The 16,510-nt window shown below is 43.6% G+C and overlaps 1 pseudogene; it reads right to left on the bottom strand.

The window, feature by feature from the left end:
• Positions 1–1,303: 1,303 nt before the first annotated feature.
• LOC143434360 (small ribosomal subunit protein uS2 pseudogene) lies at positions 1,304–4,883 on the bottom strand (annotated as a pseudogene).
• Between the last annotated feature and the right edge of the window lie 11,627 nt (positions 4,884–16,510).

Genomic DNA, 16,510 nt, shown 5'->3' with positions numbered 1-16,510 from the left:
GTGCAAACTCGTTTATATATAAGACTGTAATAGAATGGTCTCATACATTTTTTTAAACAGAAAAAAAAATAATTCAGGTTCTAGAACCCTTCCCCCAAATTTTCTTTTTAAAAAAAAAAGTCAGTTTTTCAAATTGGGCCAATGTGACATATGTCCTCATTGATTTGTCAAGTCTGGCTTCCAGTACACTGGTGGCCATTGGGATTGACTAGTCATGTCTGGTTTCCAGTGCACTGATGGTCACTGGGCTTAAAAAGAAAGCCCAGCTTTGGGTTCTTGAACATCAAAATTAATGCTTTTCATTCAAGTTAGGGGCGGGCTCAGCCGATGTCTTGACATTTCTTCCTCCCTCTCCCTCTTCTTGTGACTGTTTGCGGGTGGTGGGCCCATCTGCCCCAGAGGACTCCAAGCCTTTCACTTGTCTGCATTTTTCAGAAATGATAACAGTGTATCTACCTGCAGACTCACTAAAATTCAGATATTTCAAGTCTACTCCTGACCCCATGCAATCTGTGTTGCTCTTTGCTGGGAAGCTTTTCAACTCCAGACTTTTCCATGTGGTTTTTAAAAAATCTTATTTCTTTATTGATATTTCTACTTCTCAAGTCATTTTCATAATATTTTCCTTAAATTCTTTAAACGTGGTTTTCTTCTACTTTTTTAAAAAACATATTTCAAATAGCAGCTTTCAAATGTTTGCTGAATCCAACATCTGGACCACGCAAAAGGCGGTTTCCATGGGCTTTCCCCAGGAAGGCTCACAGTTTGCTGCCTTCTTGTAAGAGTTCTCGAGTTTTTATTAAAATGTGAATATTTTCAGAAACATATAGAATCAAGTCTGGATTTTGTTTTCTTTTTCTCCTCTGAAAATCTTACTTATTATTGCTGTGTGTGTGTAGTTTTTCAAGTCATTTTTATATGTATGAGTATTTTGCCTGAAAGCATGTATGTTTACCCTGTGTGTACCTAGTGCTCATGAATGCCAGAAAAGAGCATCAGATCCCCAGGGGTAGGAGTTAGAGTTAGCTGTGAGCCACCGCATGGGTGCTAGGAATCTAACCTAGGTCCTGTGGAAGAACAAGAGTTCCTGACCACTGAGACAGCTCTCCAGTCCGTACAAATATATGCTGTGAATTGATTTTCAGGATCTATTGCTCTAAAGTCTGTGTCTCTTGATATTTCTGCTCGATTTTTAAAACAATCTGACTTATGCCCATTTGTGGTGAGATCTCTCAGTCACTGTTCTATTGCTGTGAAGAGACACCATAAGCAAGGTAACTCTTATAAAAGAAAGCATTTAATTGGAGGCCCGATTACAGTTTCACAGGCTTAGTCAATTACCATCATGGCGAGGGGTAGAGACCAGAGTTAGAGCTGAGAGCTGCATCTTCATCTCTAGGCCAAAAGACATGGAGAGAACCTGTACCTCACATCTGACATGGGTTTTGAAACTTCAAAGCTACACACACACAGACACACACACACACACACACACACACACACTTCCTCCAACAAGGTCACACCCCCTAATCCTTCTAAGTCTATCAAAGTGTTTCACTCCCTGGTGACTAAGCACTCAAATATATGGGGCCATTCTTATTCAAACCACCACATGGGAGTATGAAACTAGCTTCTCGGTGGTCACTGAGAAAATGGTCAGAGGCTACATTCTGCTGCTGGTGGATCTTTGCTCAAATTAGGGGATGTATTAAAATTTGAGCCATTTTCAGTCCTGACCCAACGTTTCTTTTAACAACAGACCTCTTTGGGTCTTTGTTGTGTATGTTCACAGGCTGCTGGACAGCCAGGCACATATGCAATGTTGATCAAGCCCTATTATGCAACCTCAGTTCCAGGATTTTCCTGTGAAATTTCTATCCAGCCCAATATCGCTCATCTCAACTAGGACTGCAACATCAGGTCCGATCTGTGAGACTTTTCCCACTTGTTGCTGGTTCTGGGTTTCCCTATCTCCACTCTAAGTCAACTGAAGGCCATTGTTACTCCGACAGTGAAAACACACTGATAAGGAGCTCAGAAGGTACAACCAATGCCATGGAAAGTGCCATGAAGCCCACAGTGTCACCTGGGCTCACAGGGGGATTTGTTCCTTCATTTGTTTGTTTGACTGAGTTTCTTACTTTATTTTTTCATCTTTTAGGAACTTTATTTTCCTTCCTCCTTTCCCTCCTTTGCTCAGGCATCTGCAGAACAGCTCAAGACTACTCAGTGGTGGCTTCAACCCACTTGGTGGCCTGTGCTGTGGGAGCTGCTGACCAGTCCTCAGTGGCCAGCTGGGCACTCCAGTATTCACTTGGGGACTGCTGGGTGGGTACAGAGGGCACCTGCACACCCTCAAACCAGGTTGCCACCTCTGGCTGAACAGCAGTGAACTCAGGAGCTGGCATGGCCCGTTCGTCCTGAAATTCAGCAGCAGCCTGATTCTTCTTCTTAACCACTCCTGGGTCTCTGAATAAGTAAAAATCAGGCATAATCTGCCATGGTATTCATGGAGATATCGCCATGCATGTGGAGTACTTCTCAGGCCAGCAGCCACCATGCCTGACCCATGCAGTGAGCTCCCATGCTGTTGCATGAGATGGCAATGCCCATGTAGCTCAGAGGACAGTTTGTGTTACACAGAACAGTGGTAGGCAGGTTGACACAAGACGCCTCTGTGAGGGGCTGGTGGTCGGCCCTGGGATCAGTCCCCACTAAAAGTCATGACTCCTTGAAGGCTGTTTGGATCTGGTTAATGAAGGTCCCAGGCAGGAAGCAAAGGGAGTGGCTCCAATGGCAGCTGCAAACCCCAGCACGGCTCTCTGGCCAGTGTTCCTGGAGATGACGCTGACATTAGCAGGGTTCTCAATGGCAACAAAAATGGGACAACAGTTTCTCCCAGCTCCTCTTCAGATTATGATGTAGGTGCCATTACTCTTCCTTCTGTAGATGTACTGTTCCATCTGAAAGTCAAGGTGGGGGCCACGTAAGTGGGTTCCTGTGACAAGGAATTTGAGGACAATCTCCTCCTTCATCTGCAAAATATCCAGGGCTCCAGACATTGTGTAAGTTTTCCTTTAAGTTATGTCAGGAATCAAGAACAACTCCATACGGACCCATCCTTAGGCAGCGTAGAAAGCCTGACTGAGTTTCTTCATTAGTTGTTCAATAATTCCATTCTATTTGTGTTGAGAGAGGAGGCTGTGTCAACTACTTTGCTTCCATAAAAATTGTTTCAGCTACATGTACTCCCAAAGAAAAGCGGTTATTAGAGCACTTGGATATGAAGGAGTAGTAAAAATTAAGGTTAAATTTAGCAAAAACTCCAATGGCATGACTGACATTTCATCCTCAGAAACCAAAAGCATTCTTCAATAGGCATTATGGGCTTACACTGAAGATCTGAATCTTTGAGTTGAAAAACTACTTGTCCAAACAACAAGAATTTCACATTTTCCAGTAGGAAATTATTTCAAGTATTTAATTTAGCAACAAGCTATATACATTAACTAGAGCCCGGATTACAAAATTCCCAATTTAGTTTTGACCTTGTTCGTTACCAAAGTGGATCATAAATGTTTCCCTGCAATCCTGTGGGAGACAAGACCTTTTGAGGTCATGATTTATGTATTTTCCATCCTCACCAAAATGGGGAAGCTGCTGAGGTCATTGTAAAGTTCTCAGCCTGACCACTTCCCGTGGTCCCTTCCCAGCCCACGGCTTCTTGCCTGAGTATTCATTCTGTAGCTGATACAACATGGGAGGAAGGTCAGAAGGACTTCCATGTGTGATCTAGGACCCTCAAAGCAGGAGAAAGAGCAAAGCTTTCCTATTGGATGTACCACCTGTTGCCTCTTTGTCCTCTTCTACTTCAAATAGTCCTTGCTTGTTTGTCCTGCAGATTCTGAATTTTAGGCCAGAGCCTCTCCATCTCTTGGAAGGGCTCCATGGCTCATATCTGACTTTCCAAGAGACATCTGTCCCCATCTTGATGATTCATATTCCTGGTCCTTTATGTCCTCACCTGCCCTCCTTAGCCTGGAGACACTGTTTCTCCCATGTCACTCCTCTGATCAAGACCTACACAGCTCCCTACAGGCTACTCAAACCAACCAAGGTCCTGATGGCTCTTCATTATCTGATCTATTCTTGTCCATCTACTTCCCAACTGGAGGGGTGAGGGCAAGGGACAAAGACAAGTCATTAGACCTGCTTGACTGTCAAGGATTCAGTACTAACTAAATGCCTAGAGGATCTGAGCTGAACCTGACCTGAAACCTTTTTAGGAATAAAGACTAGCTGTTCTAGTACTAGAAGGTGCTATGAAAACCTTCAAGGAAAGGCAGCAACCAGCGGTCCTACCCTGTAGGCTTAGATTTTTTAAAAACCTATTTTTAATAAGGGTTTTAAAATGTTTTAACCTCCCTTCTAGCCCACCGCCCACCAGAGGTAGTAGAAATGAAAGGTTAATAGAGAAAAGGAGGATGTCAACCTGCTTAGAAATAGGGTTTTTTTTTTTAGAGCAAATCTAACTTGCGTTGTCAGGATATCAGCAATTTAGTTTACATAAATCCACAACAGCAGGTTGATCCACTTGCAAAAGGCATTTACGAATAAGCAACAGCAGGTCGATCCAGAAGAAACTTGGAGGCTCTGCCAATCAGCCCAAATCTAAAGAAACGGCAAGAAGCTGCCAAAACACCATGAAGCCAGAACACTACCAGAAGTTTTTTGGTGCATTTTTCTCCATGAAGTCACAACAAATGATGGCCAGCAAAGAATAGTAAGGCATACCAATACCACACAGCATCATCCACTGTCTGTTGGGTTATATTTATAGCCTTTTTAAATATCACATGTTCTCTCAAGTGTCTGCTCTAGCAAAATATCACATGTCATTTTTTAAGGCTGATATATATATATATATATATATATATATATATATATATATATATATATCACTTGTCTGTTCTCAGCAAAACATCCTCTCATGTGTCTGTTTCTGCAGAAACATTTTCTCATAAGACAGTTTCAAAAAAAAAAAAAATACAACTTAGTCTCCAAAACAAATCCAAAATTTTTCAGTTCACGACACAGCTGCAATGCCTAAGAACTACCATGACCAGCATGACATGATAACCCTGCAGGTGCAGTACTGGCACTCATGCCTTGATGGTAACCCACAACTCTTTAATTGGATGTACGACTCAGCCAACAGGACTGAAACCATGCCTGGTACTTGAAAGCTGGCTAACTTCCCCAGGGCTAGTGAAGTCATGGATCTCAGAGGAGACCCTTATAATGCCACGTCACTAAACCAGCACAATCCCTAACATTGTTGTAAATATCTACCCCTGTATTCACAGATAGTGCAGCTCTCACACATCATCAAAAAACCCTCTGTTTGCAACAGAAGGAGACTATTACCGAAAACCACAACTGGTCAAAATACAGAGAACAGTGCTTATGGGGTGCCCAGCCATAACTGATACACCACAATGCAGCTTCTGTTCCTAGGGCTCAAGGAGCATGGCAGAAGAAGAGGAAGGATTGTAAGCATCAAATGACCAGGCAGTTTGCTGTGAGATTGTCTCCTAGAAATGACATGGAAGCTCATCCATGATACCACAAAAATATGGCTGTCTAAATAAGACCCAAAGAAATATAACAACAATACCATGGAAAGGGGGACATCTCACCGGACCCTACCCATGGACAAAGAACTACAGGCAACTATGGAATGCTGAGAGCAGGAGAAATACTCCTCCTCGGGGATGAGCCCCCTAATTGGTTATCCAATACCAAATGGTCAGCTCTAAAAATGTGTTCATCAAGTAATACTAAATGGACTGAACAATTTGTGTGTGTATGTGTGTATGTGTGTAAGTATGCTAACTATAACAAAGAAAAAGAGACCATGATTTTGAAAGACAGTAAGACATGGAATGCGTTGGAGGAAGGAAAGGGAAGGGGAAATGATGTAATCATATTTTAAGTTTTAAAATAACTAACTGAATATTTATGCTCATTTTCACAGTAGTAAATATATCTGGTAGTGAGTGGCATTCCCAAGGTCATAAGTTGAAAAAGTACAAAATAAAATCAGTTTTCTGTGGAAAAAAAAGTTATAGAAACCATTGCAATAAATGCATTTCAAAGGTGTTAGTGGGAGTGACTCAGAGTCAGCTGACCCAGGGTGTGGACAGAACGTGAGCTCGGAGAGGCTGCTCTGCCCCAGTGTCTGCAGCTTTCTTCTTTGGAGCAAGGGTTGCTCTCCCATTACTCTTTCTTCCCAAGCATGGCCTGCCTGTGGGCTCAACTGTGTCACCCAAAAGCATCTACTGAAGTCCTAATCTCTAGATTGTGCTCCTGTCTGGAAATAAGATGACTGCAGAAGTAATTAATAGACCTGAACTCACTAGGGTGGGTCTTAATCCACTGCAACTGGCATCCTAGAAAGAGAGAGGAGGAATGGTTCAAAGACGGAGGCACACAGACAGAGAGCAGACACCGTGTGAAGATGGAGCAGAGATGAGTGGGAAGCCAGGGAACCCCAGGGCTTCCCGGAATCCTGGAGAAGCATGAAAGATAGCAGCAAGGACATGCTGGGTCACCCTAGTGCTGGTGACATCATGCATCACTCTAGCGCTGGGTGACATCACCCTAGCACTGGGTGGCGTCATCTCTCAACAGCAACATCTTGCAAATGTACACACAGCAGCACAACCAGGATACGGACACTTACACAGTCAAGTGCAAAGGGTCCCCCTTTTTATAACCAAGCATGACCCTTCCATTTCCTCCATATCCTGCAGGAGCTTCTCATCTTCTCCACTTCTATAACCTTGTCTTTTCAAGAATGTTATGTGCGTGTATACGGTATATAACCTTTGAGGGGTTGGGTTTTTTTTTTTTTTTCCCACTAAAAACAAGTGTCAGGTGATTCACTAGGTGACTGCATAGTTTTTCCTCTTCTTACTTGTTGAGTAGCATTCCATGGCCTGCATGTACCACAGTGCGTTCAACCACCTTCTGGCTAAAGGGCATTATACTGTTTTAAGTTTGCAGCCATTACATACAAAGATACTATGAAAATTCACCTGTAGGTTTTATAAAGGTAAGTTTTCATTTCTCTAGTATAAATAGCTATGAATACAATGGCTAGGTTGCATGCTATTGGCAAATTAACTATTAAATAACCCCTGACCATTTTATTTTTAACTATAACCTCCCTGCCCCTCCATGCCCCTCCCTGTCCCTCCCTGCCACCTTTTGCCCTGAATACCTTTAAGGTTCACTGATGCAGACAACAGATCTGAGGCCAGTCCTCTACCAACGCACACAAAGGCCTCAGCACCTACAATTGTATATTTTGGTTATGATGAGAGGCCAGACCTAGACATGTGTGATCTCCAAATAGAGCAGCCCATCAGGTGATGAGAAAATCATACTTCAAAAGGTGAAGTAGCACCAGCCCAAATTAAAACTTACTACCATGGGGAAGCTGAGCCCAACTTTCTTGATGTATAAGCTGTCCAAGCAGAGTTCTGTTCTGAGCAGAACAGGCCTCTCCAGTGAAGCTTCCAGGAGCCCACCAGTCCCAGGGGAAACCTTCACTTTACAAACAAGCAGAAAGTTAGAAACATTCACATAGCCACAGATGTGGGGGAACCAAGACGGCTCTTTATTTCATGCTGGAAAGTGAAAACCGAATAAATAAAACACCCTGTCAGGGCAAGCATCCAGCTCAACTGTGGGAGTGGACATCGAAAACATGCCTGGGTTCTGCGGAAGCTTATGGAACAAAATCAGAATCCCATGTACTCAGCTGGCCAGAGCCTGGGCCAGAGATGGGTATTACTATTACCTAAATTAATCTCTTACTTTCTGATTATATTGAGCTCCTTCACCATGGGCATTTGTTTGGCATTTGTACCTACTAGGTGACTTCTGGAAGAAACAATTTGATAATGTTGTAAAATAATGCTTCGGCCTGACTTAAAATGGAAACGTTTGTACCATAACCACGGGCGCCAGATGGTGTTGGTCCAACTACTGTGCTGTTGTTTCAAACACATGTGGAATGGAGGAAACTTCACAACGAGCCCCGGCGAGCCCAAGCCCTCGAGCCTTTCTTGCGTACACACACTGTGGCATGACTCGATTTAGAACTGCCATGGAAACCACCCTGAGGTATGTCTAAGAGGGTGTTTGCAGAAATGTTTAACTGGATGTGGTATTAGCATCCCATCAGTCCTGGATTGAATAAAAAGGAAAAAGTGAGTTGGGCACCACAGGTCATTTCTTTCTGCTTCCTGGCTGTGGGAGCAACGGGACCAGCTGCCTTCATCCCACCATGCTTTCCCGGATGAGATGGGCTGTATCCCCTCAAACTGTGAGCCAAAACAAAGTCTTTCTTTCTTAAATTAGCTTTGTCATGTATTTTAGTCACACCAATGGGAAAAGGTTTGAATATACATACTCTTCCCCTTATTAATACACATACCTGGTTGTAAAGTCCGTGAGCATCCGTCTATGTGATGGGCACCCAGGTGTAGTGACTCTACCGTTGGACTTTCTGAAGACGGCTCAGATACTGCTGTGTACAAGTGCCTGTGTGCCCTCTCATCCCAGGGTCTTGTAACTTGAAGTCCTCTGTGATCAGACCTCCATGGCTTTGTTCCCTACTTTTATTCCTTACCCATTTTTCTCCTGATTCCCCTTCCCTTTCTTCACCCTCTTCTTCCTACACTAGGCCAGATTTACAAAACTACTTAGTTATAATGTATACTTCACCTGGAAGCCTCCACAGAGGATACATATCAAACAGGGAAACTATGGGCAGTGAGCTACCATGTTCAGCAGAATCTTGTAACTCCTCAACCCAAAGGCTCACAGCTCAGGGCAACAGGAGAGGAGGCATAAGCCAGGATGAAGTCTTCAGCCTGCTCCTGCCAGATCTGCTGTATACCACATGCAACCTGACCCCAGCTAGGTAGTCCTGAGAACTCTGGAAAACTGGGGTGGGTGTGAAGGTCTGAGGAAGGAAGTTCTACGTTAGGCTTCAATGCAATCTCTGAAAAAGATAATCAGTTTGTGGGAGGAGAGCAGAACCAATTGCAAGAGTCTTCAAAGACTGATCTACCAAGTGTGATGGTCAGGTGCCTGTCCAGGCCTGAAGTGCTATAGAAAGAACCATATCCTTAACCCCTATTAGAGGCCCCAGAGGTTGAGTTGATGAGCTAGGAAGTGGGCCTGTTGTATGGAGCTCCTATATTAGCCAGCTTGGGCTGTCATAACGGAATCCTGTAGAATGAGCTGTATTAGCCACAGGTCTTAGTTTTCATAGTTCTTGAGCCTAGAAAATGAGGATGAAGATTTCTGTAAGGGCCCTTTTCCTATCTTGGACTCACACACACACACACACACACACACACACACACACACACAAACACACACGAGAGAGAGAGAGAGAGAGAGAAAGAGACAGAGACAGAGAGAGACAGAGACAGAGACAGAAACCATGAATTCCTAATGTTTCAGTTGTTTGGATATGTTTGGAATGAAACCTTGTTCTCCATGTGGTTGTGCTGAAGTGGTTAAACCTGTCAGGGAGTGGCCTAGTGAGAGGTGGTTAGGTCTTTGGGATGTTGCCTATGGTGGCTTAAATGAGAATGGCCCCTATAGGCTCATATATTTGAATACTTAGTCAGAGGATGGTGGAACTGTGTGGCATTGTTGGAGGTGTGTCTAAGGAGATGGACTTTGAACTTTCAAAAACCAGAGCCATTCCCAGTAGCTCTCTTTTTCTGCCTTGAACTTATGGATCAAGATGTAAGCTCCTGACTCCCAAGGGATCTCTCTCTATATCTGTCTCTCTCTGTCTGTCCCTGTCTCTCTCTCCCTCCCCGCCCCTTGAACTTTAACCATGATGCCATCCACCATGATGTATCTTAGCTAGATTTCTCATCAGAGGCTGAGTCAATGGTTCTATCCAATTTTGGATTTCCAACCTTGCAAACTGTGGCCTAAATAAACTGCTTTCACTAAAAAACGCCCAGCTTTAGGCATTTTATTATATCAAAGGAAAAGTAACTGCACTAATCCTGTTGGATCAGGACTCCACTTCTTATATGTATTCTTTCAAAATATATTATGATCTTAGGTGTCAACATAAGCGTTTTTGGTGGACACCAGCCTATAGCAGGTTCCCAGGACATAGTTTTTATTTCTGTCATTGGAAAAGGACCGATGATATCTTAGACGTGGGTTTGATCAGAGTTTGCTTATGGAACAGTTGCTGACTGCTCTGGGAGGAGGCTGGGACCATGAAGGAGGCAGAGAACCTTGCTTAGAGAAAGTCCTGCTGAAGATGTGATATCATGTGACACAAGACACACTGAGCTCATGTGCCCAACTTCAGTCCTGAAAGTTGGACAGAAAAGAAAAAGGAGGGGTCAGCTTCTGGTGCCTTAAGATCACACACTGATCTACAGGCTTCCTTCTCTCTCACAGCTATACAGTGGGGTTAACATGGAGAACACTGTGCACCCCAAACATTGCCTGTTCCTCTCCGTTGTTTAGCCATGGTATGAAATTTTGGCCCAAGGTGTTTCCTTTGCCATGGGCTGCCTCACCCAGGGTCCAAAGCAATAGGGCCAATCCATCACAGATTGGCACCTCCAAAGCTACAATCCAAAATAACCCTTTAGTCTTTGTAAATTCATAATCTCAGGTATTTGTTATAGTAACAGAAATCTGACCAACACAAACCTTAACCCAAAACCAGACAAAGACATTACAAGAAAAGAAAACCACAAACCAATATTCCTCATGGATACAGACACAAAAATTCTTAACAAAATAATATCTAACTGAACCCAGCAGATTTTTTTTTAAGAGACAATACAGCATGACCCAGCGGATCTGCTCCCAGGAATGCAAGATTGTTTTATTATTTCAACATCAATCAGTTAGAATAATCCATCACATTATCAAAATTAATGAGAAAGTAACCATACAACCATCTCAGTAGACACGAGAACATTTAACAAAATGCAATGCTTCACCATGATACAGATTCTCAGCATAGTAGGAAGAGTGCATGTCCTAATCTGACACAAGGAGTTTTTTTTTTTAAACAAAACCTCCCAAACCTTCCAGTTAAAACCATACAATACAGAAGGTTTCTTCTGGAAATGGACAGTGGAGCAAGAGTGTCCACTCTGAATAGTTCAGCTCACACTTACCAGAAACCAGTGTTCACTGGAGCAATAACAACAACAAAGAAAAACAAAGAAGGTAAACTAAAGGCTAAGAATGGAAAGAACTCAAATGAAGCTTTGAGTGAACTTCCAGCATGTCTGGATACAAAAGCATTTTATAAACATTAACTGTATTTCTAGGTACCAATAATAAATAACTGAAAAATAAAATTATTACAAATTCCATTTGACTACAAAGGTAGAGGAACTACTCCATAGTTGGTCAATATTCACAACCCCCCATACATATGCTTATCACACACACACACACACACACACACACAGATGTACACATCAACCACCTACCCCCATGTACTTTCAATTCCTGGGAATCAAATTACATGATCACAAGAGGCAAAAGGGTAGCTTACAGAAGAGAACAATGCATTCTTAGGCCACCTATCTGATAAGAGTCTAGGATCCAGAATATTGAAAGTTCTATCTAACTCTATAGCAAAAATCGACACCGACCTAGTAGCAAACAGCCAGAGGAGTCACACACACTTCTCCCACAAACACAAAGGGAAAGAGTCGCATGAGAAGACGCTCAGCATCATTAGTGCAACACAAAGGGCAGAGAACTAACACTCCATACCATGAAGCAGGAACAACAGAGCTGTTGAGTACATGAATAATAATGAGCACAAGAAGCTTTGTGCATTGCTGGTGGGGGGTGACCCAGTGCCACCATTCTTCAAAACAGCTCAGTAGTTCCTGATAAAGCCAAACGTAGAGTTAGTTTATAACTCAGAAATTCTATTCCGAGATGTACATTCAAAAAATAATAATTATGTAAACAAAAACACCTGTATAGATGCCTATGGACAGTTTTCATAAGACACAACAGATTGATGTTCATGGGTGCAATACTCACAACACAGACGCATAGGTGCTCACAGGAACACTCTTCACAAGACAGTCTTAGGGTTTCCATTGCTGTGTGAAATATCATGATCAAAATCAACTTAAGGAGTAAGGAGCCATCAAAAACCCAGAGTGACTAATTTTGACGTGTGAGGGCTGAGGCGGTGGCTCAGGAAAGTGGGGTCCACGAAATCACCATTCTACAGTTAGACATTCAGAAGCCAGGTGAAACAAAAAAAAACAAGACAAAACTAACCAAACAAACAAATAGGAAACCAAATAGGGGTGGTGGTCTAGGTGTGTAACCCCAGCACTGGAAAAGGCAGAGAGAGATTCCGCCCTTCCCAGAAAGGGTGCTCTGGCCAGCCTAGCCTACCTGGTGAGTTCCAGGCTAGTAAGAGACCTTGTCTCAAACACAAGATGGTTAGCATCTGAGAAATCACACACACACACACACACACACACACACACACACACACACACACACACGAGAGAGAGAGAGAGAGAGAGAGAGAGAGAGAGAGAGAGAGAGAAAGAACCAAATCCCCAAAACCTGATTAACTATGTCCTGCAGACAGTTCCCTTATTTCCGTTTGTTTGGTAACTAATGAGTTAACAGGTCCCCAAGTTGAGCACTGAGGTTTCTGAGTTGTTTTTGTTTTACCAGGCTTCTGGATGTCTAACTCAAGGCTCATGATTACGTGGCACACACTTCTCTGAGGTACCTCCTTAGCAAATAGGCAAATCAAGACTATGGTGCTGAACCTGGTATACACACCTGTAATTTGAGACAGAGACGAGGTGTGTGTGTGGGGGATTGGGAATCAGGAGTTCAAGGTCATCCCTCAGCTACATAGCAAGTTCATGGACAGCCTAGGCTACATAAGAGTATGACTCAAAATAATAAACAAAAAGCTCAGGGCTGGAGAAATGGCTCTGTGGCCAATAACACCGGCTGCTCTTTCAGAGGACCCCGGTTCAATTTTTAACACCAGCATGCTGGCTCACAACAGTCATAGGCCTGGTTGCTGGGGATCCTATGAACTCCTCTAGGACACAAAAGCAGCCAGAACAAAGAGCTAAAATGTGATCTGTGGTAGAGCACTTGCTTAGCAGAAATTCAAGGTTCCATGCCAGACCAGCCTTTCACAAACCGTGGATGGTGGCGCACGCCTGTAATTCCAGCACACAGGAGGTGGAAACAGGAAGAGCGGAAGTTCAAGGTCACCATCTGCAACAGAGCAAATTCATGGCCAGCCTGCAATACACGAGACCTGTTTCAAACATAAATAATAAAAATTAAACAAACAAAACTCTTTAAAAAAGACTCTACTGTTATACTTAAGGCATTTCTCCTGGAGACAAGGAAAACTTTTCTTTAAATATCCCCTTTGGTTAACCTCCTCTCCTTTTCTAATCCTCTCTCTACAGCCTGAAAGGCTCACACTGGATGAAAATCAGAGTGATGTGAATTTATAAACTCACAATCCCTGAAGGAAAAGGATGGACCAGATTCTGCATTTGCAGTCAGATAGATAGGGGCTTAAGTTTGTCACAGCTGGCTACCACGACAAATAACTGCTTCCTTTTAGTCTCTACTGTGTAGAGTGGACTGAGATGAGTGGGCACTCAGAGTCCTTCCCAAAATATCTCTTAAGGGAGTTCTGCAACACACCATTTCCTAAGGCAGAAACCACGTTGACAATGATGTCTTGTTTTTCAAGTCCTAACTAGTAATGTATTGTCTTTTGAATCAAAAATAAGTTAAGCCAGGATTTTAAAGTACATGTTAATAGTCCTGTGGGTGGTAAAATGGATGTCTGGTCTGAGAGACTGATGAAGGACCAAGAGCGGATGAGTGCTGGCTCAGTAGGCAGGGACTCCGTAGCATTCCCGTGATATCCAATGCTGTGTTAAGATTCACTGATGGCTAAACTTTACAGGGCTTAGGGTCACACAGCAGACATCTGCTCGTGTCCTTGAGAATAGTTCTAGAAATGTTTAAATGAGGAAGGAACAGACATCCTAAAACGAGGAGCACATTTTGGTGAATTGGGGTCCTGGACTGAATAAAAAGGAGAAAGTGAGCCAAACACTTGAATTGTTCTTTCTCTGTTTCCTGCCTTGGACACAAGGTGGCCAGCTTCCTAACAATCCTAACACCAGCCATGGCACCAGCCTGTCCTGCCGTGATGGACTGTACCCTCCAGCTGTGAACCAAAGGAAATCTTCTTCCCTTCAGTTACTTTTATGGGGTTGTTTGTCCTTGTAAGAAGAACAGCAAACACTACAAACAGTAAGGTTTCCCTTCATGAAATCTGACAGAGATGTCGCTATGCCACAGCCGGTGGGGTGCGGATGGCTTTCAGGCTGTCATTGCTCTTTATGTAAGTTATAAAATACTTCAGATTTTCAGACTAGGTACAAAAGTCTGCTACACATTTCCCATAACCCCAATACCTAAGTTCCTCTATTGATGCCATCTGACCCTTAGTATAGAGTATTTGTTAGAGTTAATAAACTGATATCAATACACTATTAACTACGGTTCATAGTTGGTTCAGGTTTCCTTGGTTTATACCCAATGCTCTTTCCCATCCCTTGATCCCACTATGATCCCAGACCACACTCACTTGCCAGGCTCCTGGGGGTCTTCTTGGCTAGTACACTCTTTTTTTCAATCTTCTCTATTTCTGATGACCTTGCCAGTTTTGAGGAGTAATGCCTCCACTCATCAGTGACTCATCAGGCATTTTACAGAATGCCCTTTGAGAAGGATTTGTCTGAAAGTCTCATAATTAGTCTGGAGTTACGGGGTTTGAGAGGAAGGCCACAAGAGGCGGGGACGTGCCATCCTCACGTCTTATCAAGGGCACATGCTTTCAAGGTGACTTTGTACTGTGGGTGACCTTACGTTGCTTTCTGGATTCAGTGATGGAGAAAGGGAGAGAAACTTAACCAAACAGGAACTACCTGCCTCATCTGCCTCCCAGGAAGCTCCGTTGACACTCATCACTGAATAAAGGTGACTAGTTCACAGGAGGGAGGATGTGCCTACCCCCTGGACTCACCGGGTATTTAGTGAGTAGATGCCCAGGAAGGCTACTGACTGTGTCTCAAGGAAGCAAGCCTCAGAGTCCTGGGGACGACGGCAGTGGCAGCAGCCCAGGTGAGTTGTCCATTATTGTTTTTGCTTAGGAAGTACAAGTTGTGTTCAGAATGAGGCCTGTTTAGTAGAGCATTCTGTTTTTTCAGTTTTTGGTTTTGGTTTTAGTAATAAGGGTTGAACTTTAAGACCCTGAACATACTAGGCAACTGCTCTATCTCTGAGTCATTCCAGCTCAAGCAGAGCATCCCACATACATTAAGACACAAGCCTGGCATGTATATGACACAAACCAGAGCAGCAGCAGAAACATCCTGCAGTTTGAACCATGGGTCCAGGGCTACAGGACTGGGAATGCACCCTGTGTAGCGTTGGAAAGTAGGTAACAAAATAGCGCATGCGCAGAAGCCTGCAAGCCCTGTAACACCACCATCTGTGGGGCCCACTGGACTTCGCTAGTGGGCAAAGGGATGGAGAGAGCACTTTTCCAGTTTCTTCTTGCTTATCCTCAAGCACTCCGCCTTTCATGCAGAACAGAGTTCTTGGGGGCTGTGCGCTGCTCCCACATGGAAAGTCCCAAGGCCGTTGCAGGATGTCCTCCGCAGAGCCCCATCCTGTCCTTATCATAGCTGCAGGCAGCCTGGGCCACATTCCTGCCTCCTGAGTCATTGGTGCGGCCTGGGCTCCTGGCTCTGAAAACCAGGCCACCGCCTGCTCAGTCTTTGCCTTGTCCTTGTCTCCTCCACACATCTCACAAACTTTTAAAAAAATTGCTGTGGGAAATGATTATCATTCAGGGAAAGTTTTCTGTTCTTAACTTACCTTTCTGTGTCCTCAAAAATCTAGCCTCAAAAATCATCCCTGCTTCTGATTACAGTATGACAATACACTTCTTTTTTACTTTCTTTCCCCTGAATATTCCAATGCCATTTTTGATGAAGAGAGCCTACTCTGGTCAGCTCAGTTCAGTCCCCACCATCTTTCTGGATACTTCTGACCTACAGGTTTATCAGTGTCTTGTCTTCTTGGCCATCCCTCTCCTGTGCTCTACCACTGTCACATCTTTCCTCTCTCCCTTTTGAGACAAGGTTGAGACTTACTATGTGAGTCAGGATGGTTTGAATTTGCTATACTGCTCAGGTTAGCCTTAAACTCATAATTCTCCTGCCTCAGTGCTGGTATTACACACGTGTGTCACCATCATTTAAACTCTCATTTGGCAGGATGTGTCTTTCCATTCCACATGGATGGATAAAGAAATGAAGTGGACCTGGAT

The sequence above is a fragment of the Arvicanthis niloticus genome, chromosome 14 (genome assembly GCF_011762505.2).
Source record: "Arvicanthis niloticus isolate mArvNil1 chromosome 14, mArvNil1.pat.X, whole genome shotgun sequence".
NCBI classification, from domain to species: domain Eukaryota; kingdom Metazoa; phylum Chordata; class Mammalia; order Rodentia; family Muridae; genus Arvicanthis; species Arvicanthis niloticus.
This window is presented reverse-complemented; position numbering and strand designations above follow the sequence as displayed.